Genomic DNA, 15,111 nt, shown 5'->3' with positions numbered 1-15,111 from the left:
TTGTAGGCAGAAAAGTGGTAAGATCAGAATGAACACCAGAGCATGGAGAAGCTAGATAAGCCCAGCAAAGAGATCACAAAGGCCAGAACCAGGGTGATAGTAGAGGACATGGAGAGGCAGGGAATTATTTGGAGATAAAACTGACATGGTTTGAGTGTTCTGAATGAGAGTCTCATAAAAGTCGAGAGCAGAGTCCAATCTCAAGCCCTTGCTGTGTGAGGGAATGGTAGGGCCCTTGATGGAATTGGAGATACCTAGAGATGTGTCTGTGGGTCTATTACTTAAAGGTCTATAAGTAGTAGAAGACAACTCTAGCAACCTTAGCCAAAAGAAGGACTTTCCTAGCACTTTCCTAGAGTATTTCATTGATCCACAAAAAAGTGGAATTAAACAGAAAGATGAGCAACTGGGACGACTCTAAGAGACCCAAGCACTAGGAATTCATGGACCTTTCCCCTAAAGCTGTACCATTTACAACTAGTCCAAGTCTCTGTCTCACTGCAAAACTAGGAGGGAGTATGCGAGTGTCCTTTCGCCAATCAACTGTGTTCAGGAAGTCAAGTCAAATAGCTGATAGTGGCTCACCCTGTGGATTGGGGTTAGTTTCCAGAGAATCCATTTTGAGCTGGACAAACACTCAGAAAAGATCTGCCAAAATGAGGATGATGAGCTTGGATTTGCCTGGGCTGAGTTTTAAAAGCCATCTTCTGGAAGAATTGACAAGCCAACCATTGGAAATGAAAGGTGAAGCAGACCACTTGGGGTAGGAGGTTTGGCGGTCATTACCATCAGGAATAAGAAGTACAGCTGGGGCAGGGCATCAAAGCATTGGGGAAGATAACTGGCAAGAGTGGTGAACCAGGCACAGCTTCATTAATATAGGAAAGAAAGAAATGAGGTAGATCACCCAGAAAAATGCAAGTTGTCAAAGAAGCCAAAGAAAACCAGATTCACGGGGGGAAGAAGTTAGAAATCCTGAGATTTGACAGCATTTAGGGAATGAAACCTGTTGGATTTGGTGGTTCGGATGTCTGTGACTTTCTCAAATGGTTAGGACACAGGTTAGAGGTGGAGCAGAATTAATAGGAGGTCATTTTGGGAAGGAAAGAGGTAGGATTGTTGTTACAAGAGGAACCAGAATAAAGGGAGGGCTTGCATGTTTTAGTCTGTGGAGAGAACTGGACTGAGTTTGTAAACCTGAGGCTTAAGAGCAAGCCATGAAGTCAAGATGATGATGAGGTAACATAAGCCCCAAGGAAGTTCAGAGATTTGGAATCAAGGACACAAGTTCGTGGGTTAGTTTCAAAAAAGTGAAAGGTTTCATCCTGAGACAGGAGAGAAATAGCAGATGGATGTTGGAGGAGAAAGTTGAAGTCCAAAGGAGAGAAAAACTTGCAGCCTGTCTCTCTGGGTGTTCTGTCTCCTCTGCAAACATGAAATGAGTGTTGGAGTTTTACTAAAGAAGGTCTCAGTTTCAAGAATGTAGGTTTGGGGGCACCTGGGTGGCTCAGTCGGTTAAGCGTCTGACTTCGGCTCAGGTCATGATCTTACAGTTAGTGGGTTCGAGCCCCACATCAGGCTCTGTGCTGAGAGCTCAGAGCCTGGAGCCTGCTTCAGATTCTGTGTCTCTCTCTCTGTCCTTCCTCTGCTTGCACTCTTTCTCTCTCTCTTTCTCTGTCTCTCAACAATAAATAAACATTTTAAAAATTTAAAAAAAGATAGCAGGTTGAACACAACCATTTTCCATCAGTGGAAAGTTCAAGAAACTCTTCAAGCAGTGAGAAGAAGCCTTTATTAAGGACTAGAAACCTAGAGAAAAAAAATTATTTACTGGCCATGTAGACCAGTTTTACAAGTTGATCTGAATTTTGCAGGTGGCTTTCAAGAGTATTATAGTATTATAGAAAAGAAGTATAAACTTCTCCAATTATCTGGTTTTAAACAGTAAGAAAATTCACCAACATTCAGCAAGCAAATAAAATACAGTTGCTGTTTAATAGAGAAAACAAAATCAGTTTTATCAGTTCAGTCCCACTGAGTATTCACTAGGTGTTCCTATATTTTTCCCTTCCAGGAAGAAAATGTCCATAATAATGAAATAAGTGCTTCCCTACATGACCTCCAGGTAGTTTTAACCTTTCTCAGAACTGAGGTAAATCACTGCAACAGTTCTGATGCCTGAGTCCCTCGGTGCATCTCTCAGATCTGCTGGGGCCCTTGAAGTCACACCCCTGGCAGGTACCTTTGAGAAGGTTGAAAGAAGTTCAGAGGGAATATTGGTCTTGGGTCTCATTCACACCTTGGCAGTTCTAGAAACTATGTTTTATCAACTCTTTCAAACTGATCAGGCTCTCAGAGACTGACCGGTTATGTTGGGGAATCTCAATAAACTATGATTCCCATGCAATCTTTTACAATGCAGCATACACACACCTTCTGTGGCTCCATCATCCCATTGTCTAGTAATCATAGCGGCTGAAAGAGGAAACAGAAGAAAGGGATAACATGTCAACCACAAGAAGCCTGAGGGATCATCCCTGAGCCTCCAAAGAAAATACAGCTCCCTCAAAAGTGCTTAGCATAATGTGGGAATTCGATCGGGGAGGGTTGGTGAACATATCTTGGCTAATCCTAATCTCAGTTTGCTGTGGAAACATGAATTCTTTAGGACCCCTATCCTTTTTTGATTCAAACAACCTTTGCTCCTTTCAGGATATGTTGGTGCTCCTGATTTGGCCAAACTTGCCGGTGCAAACTGACTTTCATGGGACTGTACCACTGTCCCCTGTATTTCAAGGTCCTTCCGTCCTGCTGGGCTACAAGAACCATTTCGATTTCTGCAAGCTTGCTCTCACCCACCATATTTTGATACATGGCTGATTTGGTTGTATAGAGATAACTTGGTTTCCAAGACTACATCAGCAGTGCCTTTTCTCTGGACATCAGAAGGGTCTTCTAGGCACTCCTTGAACTGTCCAGTTTACACAGCTGCCTGTCTGTAGCAATGCACTTAGCTTCGCTTGTTGAGAAGGCCCTTAAGTATTGAGACCAGCCCCTCCTTTGTGGCTTTGACCTTCTTACTGAATCCCTTCCCATAGTTCCTCTCCCACACTGGGCTGCACTTCTCCAGGTTCATGTCTCAGTTCCAAAGCTCTTCCTGCAGACGTGGTTTCGCGACTCTCCCCTTATGACCACTTGCCTGTTAACTGCACTCTAATTCCTCACTGTTCCAAAATGTGATACTCAGACTGCAGTATTTGGCACAGATTAGCGTGACAATAATACTTCTACTGGGGTGTGACATCCTAAGAAAATGGCACTAGGTGTTTTAAAAATATCTATGTCTTACTTTTTTGCTTCTTGTGACCACGTAACCACTCAAACACTTGGTGTTTCAAAAACAAATTTCACCAATACCTTCTTGTGTATTCAGCAGCATTTTTCAACTTAATTGTTGGACTTTACATGTATCCCTGTGATATTTCACTTTTCTTATACAGATTCAATAGGTAAGTCACATCTTTAAGTTTTAAAGTAAGCACAGTTCGAAATGTAAGTGCAAGTAGTCAAGTGCTTTCCAAGTGCAAAATGGGTTGGCTTCAACTGCCACAGAATTTAGAAATATATTCATCCACGACCAGAAAACCCTCCCAACAGCTTGGACCGCTCTCCTCTGTCCAGCTCTCACTCTGCTTCAGACACAACACATAAACACATATCCCATTGCTGTTGAACTCCCTTTCTTTTTGTGTGTTCTGTAATAAGGAAATTTATAATTTACATATTTTCCCCCTAATATCAGTTCTTCATAGTCACATAGTAGATAATAAAAGAATGAGGCTCTGAGAGGTAAGTGATTAATTTGGAACTAAGAAGAGATTTTCAGTCCCTGAACCTCACTGTCTTTTGAGTAGCATATTTGTAGCAGAAGCATCAAGAATTTTCTTTTGAGTTGGAATTCTCATTAGAGCAGAATGACCTTATTAGGGAGATGTTATTCCAGCCTAAAAAAATATCTGCCTGCTCTCTACCTCCATCAATGGCAAGTGTCTGCCCTCCTCTGGCCAAAGGGAGGATGACAGCTACAACTGAGCAAATCCTCAGGACAAAAGTCAGACCTTGGAATCTGGGAAATATGTAACTGCTCCAGGATATTATTGCTTTTTAGTGAATTCTGGTCTTGGCTTGGTATACAACTTTGCTCTGGGATTCCCAGGGCAGCCGAGCACCACCCCACTCTTTGACCTAGGTAATCTCTGAAGTCCTTACCAGCCCTGATTCTAAGAATCATAAAGGAGGCTGTGTGCAATGATGTCCTGTAGTAATATAGGGTGCCTGATCCAAATCCACTGGACGTCGCCATGTGGGGGGTGCTAATGTAAATAGACCCCAGTTTTTGGCCCTGCAGCCCCGTAGACACCTGTCATTGCTCTTCTGAGCTCCCTCAGGTGGCTCCTGTATCCAGCAGCTCTTTCCATTGGGTGAGCCCAGGTGGGGATGGATGGTCTTTACTCCCAGTTAAGCAGAATGTCTCCAGTTCAGGACCTCTTGAGAGACTAAGCAACAGACAGAAGTGGCCACCACATGAAATCTTCCCACCTGACGTTTGGCTGCCATTCCTCACGTGCTGACCCAATGGAAATGCTTCACTAGCTATGCAAGGTAATAGAATGGGTTACCCCTGTTTTTTCTAGGTTTAATTTTTTCCTTTTTAGTTTTCTTTCTTTCTTCAACTCGCCAATTCACGAAGAATTCGGTTTTCCGTAGGAGTCTCAATTCAATATTTTCTCCAAATAGGTATCGTGGCATAAGTTTTTTGATAATAATTGGGAAAGACAGGATCTTAAAATGGGGAGGCCATGGCCGTGGGCCACCGGAGCTGAGACTCTGGAGCTGCTGTGAGGCTGACGTAGGGGAACCATTCCCCTGCCGGCTATTGCTGGAGGCTGCCAGTGGGGAGTGCATTCTGGCTTCTGCTATCCAAGGGGCTACCCAGAGGCTCCCAAGAAAAGCACTTTGGATTGTGGCGGTATGGGCCCTGTCAGTGCTGAGGAAATGCACCATCTGGGGAAGATGGACTTGCTCTGGGTCACAGAGGAAATGTGGGAGCTGTAGGCAGAGGCTGAGCAAGCTGAGTGGTGAGTAGGCAGTGATGGTCTCCTACCCACCGTCCCTGGACCTCTGAGTGAGCTGCCCTGGAGAGCAATCTGCTCCTCTGTGCTGGTGTCCAGGGCAACAGCATCTGGGGCCAGAAGCTGACAGCTGCTTTGATTAGAACAGTACCCAGAGACTACTTGAGCCTCCTCTGTGGGTAAAAAAAAGCCAAGTGGTGACCTGGTGCGGTGGGCAGAACACAAGGCCCTGCCTGGCTAGCGCTCTCACTCTGCGACGAATTGTTGTGCGTCCTCAGCCAAGTTACGGTACCTCTCTGGGTCGAGTTTGACCAAATTGGATGTTCTTTTTTATTATGTCACATTTAGCGTCATTAGTTGGGAAGAATTACTGCATAAGGATATGCACCCTAGATTGCATGGTTTGGAGCACAGGCTGCAGTTATACTGATAAAAATTTGGGAGTGTGCACAGTATTCTACTTGATGCAGAGGAGTGTGTGTGTGAGAAACAGATCCTTAGAGGACAATGAAGGGAAAGAAGAGATGGAGGGTGGGGGAGGAAATTGAAAATAAGTTGGGCCTGTGAGAAATAATTGCACCAAAATTTGTTGTGAGTTGAAATTTCTGCCAATCATTCCAACCGACACAGTGCGAGTTAGAGGGGTAGGGACTATACAGGTCCTATAGGTGCAATAATGACCTATTAGCCTGCCAGCCAGCTCAGGAAGGACAGTCCCATTAACCTTCAAAGTTGACATTGAAAACCACCCTCGCCCAGAATCAGTGTCAGTCATAGCTATTTGCTGACCTCTGCTGGCCAAAATAAATAATGTCTGCATTACAAAAAACCGATATTTCTGATGGCAACAATATTCATTTACCCAACGAACATTTATGGAGCTCCTATTAAGTACTAGACACCGTTCTAACACAGACCAGGGGACGCCTGGGTGGCTCAGTCGGTTAAGCGTCCTACTGTGGATTTCGGCTCAGGTTGTGAGTTCCAGCCCTGGCTGGGCTCCGTGCTGCTAGTGTGGAGCCTACTTGGGATCCTCTCTCTCTCTCTCTCTGACCTTCCCCTGCTCACGTGCACCTACACGTACACTTTCCATTTCTCTCAAAATAAATAAACATTAAAAAAATAAAACAGACCAGTGTTCAAAATAGACAAAGATTCCTACCTTCACAGTATTTAATTCAGTAACAACAGTTATAACATCTAACGTTTAGAGTCCTGGCCATGTAGGTGCCAGGTATTTTAACTGTTTGGTTTTATCAACTCATTTTAACCCTCAAATCAATCCCATGGGTTAGGTATGACTCTTTCCCATTTGCCAATGAGGAAATTGCTGCAGAGAGAGAGGTTGACTGATTCAGCCGGGGTCGCAGAGCTGGAAGTAATTGAGCCTCATTTAAATCCATCCATCTGGCTCCAGGACCTGTTCTTAACCACTCCATACATCCTCTTTACTGTTACGTCCTAGCAGATAGGCTTTCCTTCCTGCCCCAAATATTGTATAGACAACGGCGTTATTATATGGCAAACACCGGCTCTGCTCATCTGGTTCAGCCAGTCATCAGTCTCTACCACTGTGCAGCCTCAAACCGGTCCCTTACCCCAGGTAGTTGTGAGAAGATTAATGCATGGCAAGTGCGTGCTCCCAGCAGGGGTCTTTAGGTGTTTTCCCCATTCTCCTCCCTCCCAGATGCTGGCCCTTGGACGGGAAGGTCAAGGAAGCTACAGGAGGAGCTGAATTTCTGACCAGCTGCTCCTGTCTTGAGGTCTTTGTGATTCTTGCTTCTGCAGTTCAACGTTAAGAGTAGGAGGCAATTTGGAAGTTAGTGATGAAACCAGAAAGTCTTCTCTGCCTGGACTAGATCTCCAGGGCAAAGAGACAGCAAGAGGGTTTCAGGTCTGCTCCGGGGAAAGCTGGCATCTACTGACCTGCCTGCATGTGGGGGGTGGAGACCTGCCAGTCTCCAGAGAGGGCTACTGTAAATGGTAAACCGCCAGCAGCTGCTGCCAGGAGGGAGCGGGTGGAAAGTGACACAACACAGGAAGTGTGAAGGGGTCCTAGAATTTTTATCTTTTTTTATTTTTTTAAAGTTTAATTATTTATTTTGAGAGAGAAAGACAGCACAAGCAGAGGAGGGGAAGAGAGAGAGAGGGAGAATCCCAAGCAGGCCTCAGGCTGTGAGCTTGAAGCCTGGTGCGGGGCTTGAACTCATGAACAATGAGATCATGACCTGAGCCAAAATCAAGAGCCAGACGCTTAACCGACTGAGTCACTGAGGTGCCCCTGGAGTCCTAGAATTTTTAGAAGCCCTTGATTTTTGTTTATTTTTTAAATCTTGTGTGCTCAACCTCATGCAAAATATTAATTTTATAGGGAGAGAAGAACATATTTTTTAATTTCATTAAAAATTTCGTTGACTTTTTAAGACAGTTTTTAAAAGTATTCTGTTATGGTATACCCCAGAATCCTCTCTTGTCACCAGTGTCCAAATAACAGCAATAATGATAACTGCCATTTAAGAAGCACAGATTATGTGCCAGCATCTCACAGCAGCCCCATGACATAGATACTGTTATTTACAAAACTTAGAGATGAGTACACTGAAATTCAGAGAGGTTACGTCATTTGCCTGGGGTTACACAGCCAACACTCAAAGCTGTGCCTGGATGACCCCATTACCACCACTCTATACTATGTCCCAAAATAAGGGAAGCGATATAAACTGAGTGACCCGCCTCTAGGTCTTAGAGATCTTTAAGAATCATCCCAAGAAGCAGAGAGAATTTATCCCTGGGTTTTGTCTGACCCATTGGTGTGATTTGGAGGCAACAGATCTGTGTGTCCCTGAGAGAGGGGTGGGTAGGTCTGTTCTCACGTGATGCAGATCTGGCAGTGTGGAGCCACCAGAAGCCCAAGAGAGCCCCGGAAGGGACCTCTTAGGAAGCAGTGAGTTGAAATATGAAGTGCCAAGGACTGTCCCCTACACTAGTGAGAGGCTCTCGGTAGACTTATGTGGGGGTGGGGGTGGAGAGTACCATTTATCCAAGCATTAAGGAGAAGGGACTGTGTCCCAGGGGAGGAAGCTTGCCAGAGGCCATGTAGCACTGGGGGCCAGAGCTGGGACTACTACAGCCCAGGCCTTACAAGTGCAACGTCAGTCCTACCTGCAATCCAGCACCCTGTCCTCTTCCAGGATAGCCCAGCGGCATGATAGAAATGCAGAATCTCAAACAAACCCGGCATCTCCTCCCAGCCTTGGGCCCACCACTGAGGCCACTCTAGTCTACACTTGCCCACTGAAATGGCACCCTTAAATTGGAACATGAGAGACTTTTTCTCAAAGGAGATTCAACTTTCTCGGTTTACACTATTCCAGAAGGAATGAGCTCCATAGCATGGTAACTGGCAGTTCGGCTGGGGCACAAATTTGAATTATGTTCACCTTGGGGTGGGTCTCTGGTCAAGGTTCTCAGCTCTTGGGGAGCTGGATGAGGGGGTGGGGGGATGAGGCACCACTTCATCATCTGGCAGGTTTGGTCTCCACCAGTCACTTGGCACTTAGATCTGAGAAGTCACAATTCAGCATAAAAGGAGTTAAAGTGAGGAACCAGCCCTGTTGCTCTGTTTCCTCATGTGTAAAATGAATACAGAGCTCCTCTCCTAGATTGCTATAAGGAAAACACGAGTTAGGACAATGCTTGGCATGTAAGGAACTATCAATAAATGTTAGCTATCATCATCATCATCACCGTCATTGTCATCATCATCATGAATTCTTGACGCCTGTGGGCTACATATGGCTCTGGACCTTCTCAAATTCCCTCAGTGACAAACAAGAAATGCTATATTTGCTCCTGAGTTTCTCCAAATGGCATGTGCCTTCTAGAATGTGGTATTTCCCTTGTATATCTTCACAATAAGTTAACCAGCAAAATCAGAGTGAAGGCTTATCTCTCATGGGGTGGCCAGTATTCATGGAGATTCTGTGTTGTTATTACCCCAAGAGCATTGCCATAGATTCACTCAGTCATGGCAGAGACGAACCCAGCCACATGAAGGAGCGGACTCTGGGTCCCTTCCATCCCCCTAGCCTGCCCCCCAGAACTGAGACCTTTGCCCGGTGGGCATGATTCAAATTTGTGCCTTGGCAAAGCTGCCAGTTATCATGCTGTAGACTCATTCCACCTGGTACTGTTTAAACCAAGTAAACTGAATCAATGAATGCCAGGGGGGCAATACAGTTTTTCCCAGGGTGCATTTCACAGGATACTAGTTCCATCAAATGCTTACATTTGCTGAGTCGTTGTTGGGCTGTCAAATAGGTTTGAGAAGCATTGGTGTTTTAAGCAAGTTTCTTTTCTGAGGACATCCTCATCCTTCACATGCCGGCTTTCTGAGTCTGCAAGGGAGGGCCAGGGTATGCTCCTTCTCAAACTTCTTTGGCCATCCGGCTCTCTTTTGTTTGTGGGACAGCTTGGGGGACTTGGCGTTCTATGACAGTATTTCCAAACCTTCGCCTGCACATGGTTCACCTGGGAAGCTTACTGAAGTACAGTTTCTGAAAGGCGGTTTCTGCTTTAGAAGGTCTGGGAGGAGCCTGGGAATCTGCATGTCTATCATGCTCCCAGGTGGTGCTGATGCTGCCGGTCCACAGACCACAGCTTTGAACAGTGGCGTTTGAGAAAAATTTCTGAAAGCTCTGTCTGCTTGATTCCCTTCCCCAGGACTCCTGTGACATCCCTGTCACAGTCCAAATGTCTGCTGTGCTTGGATCATGTGAAAAGTGAACTGGATACTGAGCTGGAGTGGATGCTTGGGAGGACAGGGAGTTCTGTCCCTTTTGTTCCCAGCGGCGTGTCCAGAGGCTAGAACTGTGCCTGGATCACAGAGATGGTCAGGAAACACCAGCACAATGATTGCATCGCAAGGGAAATTAGCAAAGTTGCCCTTTTCCTAGCATTTTCTGAAACATTTGCTCTGCTGAGCTGTGGCGGATCTGAGTCCTTAAGGTCCAAGACTGCTGCAAACTCACCAAAGATTACAAAAACCACCCAAAGCAAGTCTTTCTTAAACTTGCAAATCTGACTCAGCCAACTTCTATGTGAGGCCTCCGCCTGTGAAGACAGGCCTGCTTTTCTTGTTAGGGGAGCCTCAGACCTTGTGGTCTCCAAGTCTCACGGAGAGGGTGCTTCCTGGGTTGGCATTCAGGGTGCGTCACAGGCTGGCCAGTAGCTCCAGAAAGAAGCACTTTCTTTGAGATGGCACCAAAGCATTCCAAGGCAAGTCCATGGGCAACTTATTAGGTTCTCAGATTTGGCCTCATCCTTGTCCCGATGCCCTCATTGCCAGTCCAGACAGGAAGCCAATTTTCTTGCTCTTCAACAATTTGTTTTGATCAGAGAGAGTAGGAAGAGAAGCTCTTTGTTGCCATGGTAACTGCTTATTGAGATTCTTTTTTGTTAATGTTTATTTATGTTTTTTTGATGGGGGGAAGAGCAGAGAGAGAGGGTGACAGAGGATCCGAAGTGGGCTCTGCACTGACAGCAGAGGGCCTAATGTTGGGGCTCGAACTCACGAGCCACGAGACCATGACCTGAGCCCAAGCTGGACGCTCAACCGACTGGGCCACCAGGTGCCCCTCTCATTGAGATTCTTAAGTAGGTGTGCATGGAGGCCAAGTCTCCCTCAAATCAGTTCTTACCTTCCAGGAACTTCTAATCTTCTTGGGGAGCAAGGCTACCAATGCATGAGCTATATAGCCAGTGACCAATGGGAGGTGCAGTGGGTGCTTTTCAGTGACTCCTATGCTGGGGCAATCTCAAAAGGCTTCCCAGAGAAGCAAAAATGAGCCAAGCTTTCAAATAGTTGGATAACAGGGGAACACAAGAATGGGTGTGAGAGACTGTGAAGGTGAAATTTCATAAGCATTATTTGGGAGGCAAGGACTAAATTACCCTGCTTAGAAGAAGGTCAGGGGTGTGCTGGGTAGAAAAGCAAATTGGACCTTGGAATGTCAGGTCATAGGGGCTGGACACCTGGGTCCATCTCTTTAGAACTAGAGTCTGGGAGGTATGCGCTGTTAGGTTCAGGCAGCCACAAGGCAGTCACAGAGAGACAGGCTCCTGAGTGAAGCCAGGGGTGGATCACCATGATTGAGAGGGAATGAGAGAGGGTCTGGCCACTAAATACAGTTGTATAGCTCATGCACTGCACAAAAGCACCTGGCCAAGGGAGCAAGAGAGCACTGAAATTCAGTTCTCACTCTTCTGTGTTTACTAAGGCACCTGCATCATCGGCTGGCAGTGGTCTGATGGGCTCTAGTCACAGCCACTTGGTGTTTTCTCTTCATGGCAAGACATTTTCTCAAATAGCCAGTCATATGCATTCCCAGTGTGTCCCAAGGAGGGCGCTGCTCAGCTTCACACAGGTGTTCTGAGAATGCAGTTAGAACTGGAGCAAACCAGTTTTCTTCTGCTGCCGACTGACCCAACAAGCCAGCATGGTCTGTAGTATCCGTTTTTGTCCTCTTCGACTGAATTCAACTAAATCTTCTTCAAGAATGATTTAGCTCCTGGGCACCTGCGTGGCTCAGTCTGTTAAGCATCCGACTTCGGTTCAGGTCATGATCTCAGGGTTCATGGGTTCGAGCCCTGCATCGGACTCTGTGCTAACAGCTCAAAGCCTAGGGCCTGCTTCAGATTCTGTGTCTTCCTTTCTCTTTGCCCTTCTCCCAGTCGTGTTCTGTCTCTCTCTCTCAAACATTGAAAGAAAGAAAGAAAGAAAGAAAGAAAGAAAGAAAGAAAGAAAGAAAGAAAAGAAAGGAATGATTTAGCTCCCAAGCAGGAAATGAGAACAGAGCATCTGTAGCCCTCAGGGTCCTAAAGGTAGGACCAGCAACCAACTGTCCCAAGGGGTTGGGCAGAGATGGGCACACTTGAACGTGCCCCACAGTTTCCCTGCTGGCAGCAGTGAATATCACGGATGCAGATGACACAGAGAAATGCAGATGGCTTGAAGGGCTGTAAGAACCAGTGCTTCCCATTAAGGGTACTGCTGGCATTTTGGTGACAACCAAAAATTCCCCCTCCACATTTCAAAGGCCTCTCCCAAGGGTTGAATCACCCCCAAATGAGAACAACTGGTCCCCGCTCTTGACAGAAGAGAAAACAGGCGTAGTAAGGTGTCCAGCCTCTCACGGACAAGAAGATGCAAAGCAGGGTTAGCGTGCATGCTGCCTTCTCTGCACCACTTTTCACCAGCTTTCCCCACTCACCACGATTGTCTTTCTTTCCCCCCAGTCTTATTTATTCTCTATCTAGATTTGTGAATTGAGACCACAGAACATAGTGGAGCCAACTGATCCAAGTTCACCCATGGTCCCCTCGGGCTCCCAACAGCTAAACAGAGAAAAGGTAAAGAGAACAGTTAGGTCCCTGGCTTTGGCCCGTAGCCACCTGTTTTGAGAGGTGGGCGCCCATAAGTACAGATGAGTGGGGCTGCAGGCTGGGCCTGACTTCCAAGGTCATACGTGGTCCTGCTGTGCCCTCTCTTTCCCCTGGGCCGGACCCGCATCCCCCACACAACCTTTTCAGGCTGGGTAGTAATTCACCACTTTGTTCACCTCGCTGATAAGTACTAGGTGAACCTTCCCCTCTCCTTGCCCCGTGGCTGTGCTTACAGTGAGAAGGGGAAATTCATTCTCCCTCGTCAAGGAGGTGAGGCAGAGGGCAGGCAGTGCCAGTGCCCGGCCCGGAGCTTTTGACCACATGACTCCTCCCCGGGCCTCTACCTGGACCCAGCATGTGACCTGGGGAGGCTACCTGGCTCACAACCAGTCATGGGCTTCAAACTTATGCACTGTGATCTCTAGAAACAGAACTCAGAAAAGGCCCTTTGCAGATTCCTGTGCTCCTTGCATTAATAACTGATAATAAATTATAGCCAAAAAATGTTATTATTAGAACTTTCAATATTCCTCCTTAACATTTTTTAGTATGTAATACTTAATAATAAAAAATGTGTATGTAATGTTTATGTAAGCAATTAAATGAAATAAAAGCCCACCAACAATTTAAGTATTAGAGTATTACCGGGGAGCCTGGATGGCTCAGTTGGTTGAGCGTCTGACTTTGGTTCAGGTCATGTTCTCACGGTTAGAGAGTTCGAGCCCCCTGTCGGGCTTTGTGCAGACAGTTCAAGAGCCTGGAGCCTGTTTTGGATTCTGTGTCTCCCTCTCTCTCTGTCCCTCCCCCATTTGCACTCTGTCTCTGTGTCAAAAATAAATAAACATTAAAAAAAAAAAAAAGAAAAAATTAATTAAAAAAAAACAAAAAAGAATTAGAGTATTACCAGTGGTTTTGTATCTGTCTAGGTACTGGTGCCCTACCCCACACTTTCCTGGCCCCTTCCAGGTCATCACTTTCTGAATTTGGTTGTTTACTGTTCTTCTGTTTTATTTTTATATTTTATCACATACTTATGAATGTTTCATCTTGCTTGTTTTAAACATTAGAGAAAGATAATATGCTATATGAGGTACTTTTTTCTAGAATTCAAAACCATGTGAGATGCGTTTGACTTGGTCACATGGCTGCACTCTATGCGTTTCACACTCTTGGACGCGTCTCCAGGCACACATATGCAAGAGTGCCTCTAGGTACACATTTAGGAATGGAGTTATGGGTCATAGAAAAGGCAGGTTTTCAACTTTATGATATGGTATCACTTTACAAAGTGATTGTACGAATTTCATTGCTACTAGCTGTGTATAAACATTCCCATTAGCCAACATCCTCATAAACACTTGCTATTGTATTAGTTTTTCCCAATAGTGTGTAATCTGGTGTGTAAAATAGCATCCCAGTGGTCATAGTTTTCATTTTCCCAATTACTGAGGTTAAGCATGTTTTTATATGTGTATTTGCTGTTTGTATTGTTTCTTCTGTAAAATGTCTACTTGTATTGTTTCCATACAATACTGAGCTGTCCTAACTGATTGGTAGAATTTTAAGAAATACAATCTGGATGTTAAATCCTTGGCAGTTATATCTGTTATATCTGTTACAAATATCTTCCACCAAGATGTTTGATATTTTTCACTTTCTTTATGGCATCTTTTGGTGGTGTCAATGTAGTCAATTTATCAGTTTTGGGAGGGGTACTTAGTGTGTCTTTTGATAAACCCCAAGGTTTATTATAAAGATATTCAAATTTTCTTCTCAAAGTTTTAAGCTTCACTTTTCATATTTAAGATTTTAGTCTACCAGAAGTTAATTTTTGGATATCTGAATAAGGATCGACTTTTATTAATTTCCCTATTGGATGGCCAGTGACCTTAGCACCATTTATTGAATGGTCCACCCATGATCTACACCATCACTTTCTTCATCTAGCAACTTATCATATATATGTAGTTCTGTTCTGTAGTCTGTTTCTTAGACCAATTTGACTGTCCTGGCTATCCCACTTTAATTACTTTAACTGTTGAGGAAGTCATGCAGTCTGGAAAGTGATGCACGTTCCTTCATCCTGTTTGTCTTCAACATAACTTGGCTCTTTTTGGACATTAGCTTTTCCATTTAATGATATAATCATATGCCCGTAAAACCATCTGAACCTTCTCTTTGCAGAAAGATTTTGGGCTACTGCTTCAATTTATTTCACAATAATAAGGCTATTTATATTTTCTATTTCTTCCTTAGTTACTTTTATAAGCAATATTTTTCCAAGAATTTGTTTTTATTTCTTTGAAAGTATAGGTATAAAAACTTCAGAATATTTTATTACCACCTTTTTAAAACCTTTGTTTATCTGTGGACATGCCCTTCGTTCATATGTATTAATACCTTGTCTCTTCTCAATCTTACCAGAGATTAATTCATTTTTATAGTCTTCTAAAAGACTTTGGTAGTTTTTCTGTATTGTTTTGGTAGTTTTTCTGTATTGTGTTTTTGTCTCTTATTATACTAATTTCTCTATTAT

The 15,111-nt window shown here is 44.7% G+C and overlaps 1 long non-coding RNA gene across 3 annotated transcripts in view; it reads left to right on the top strand.

Moving 5' to 3' along the window:
* The first annotated feature begins 531 nt into the window (after positions 1-531).
* LOC147578091 (uncharacterized) overlaps positions 532-15,111 on the top strand; it is a 48,055-nt gene continuing 33,475 nt past the window's right edge. For all 3 annotated transcript variants that reach the window (XR_015254779.1, XR_015254780.1, XR_015254781.1), the window contains exon 1: positions 532-744. This is a non-coding gene — a long non-coding RNA (uncharacterized LOC147578091). The remainder of the gene's footprint in view (positions 745-15,111) is intronic.

The sequence above is a fragment of the Puma concolor genome, chromosome C1 (assembly GCF_028749965.1).
Source record: "Puma concolor isolate L17-30 chromosome C1, mPumCon1.1.hap2, whole genome shotgun sequence".
Classification (NCBI taxonomy): domain Eukaryota; kingdom Metazoa; phylum Chordata; class Mammalia; order Carnivora; family Felidae; genus Puma; species Puma concolor.
Note: the sequence above shows the minus strand (reverse complement) of the source record. Positions and strands in the feature narration are given on the sequence as shown.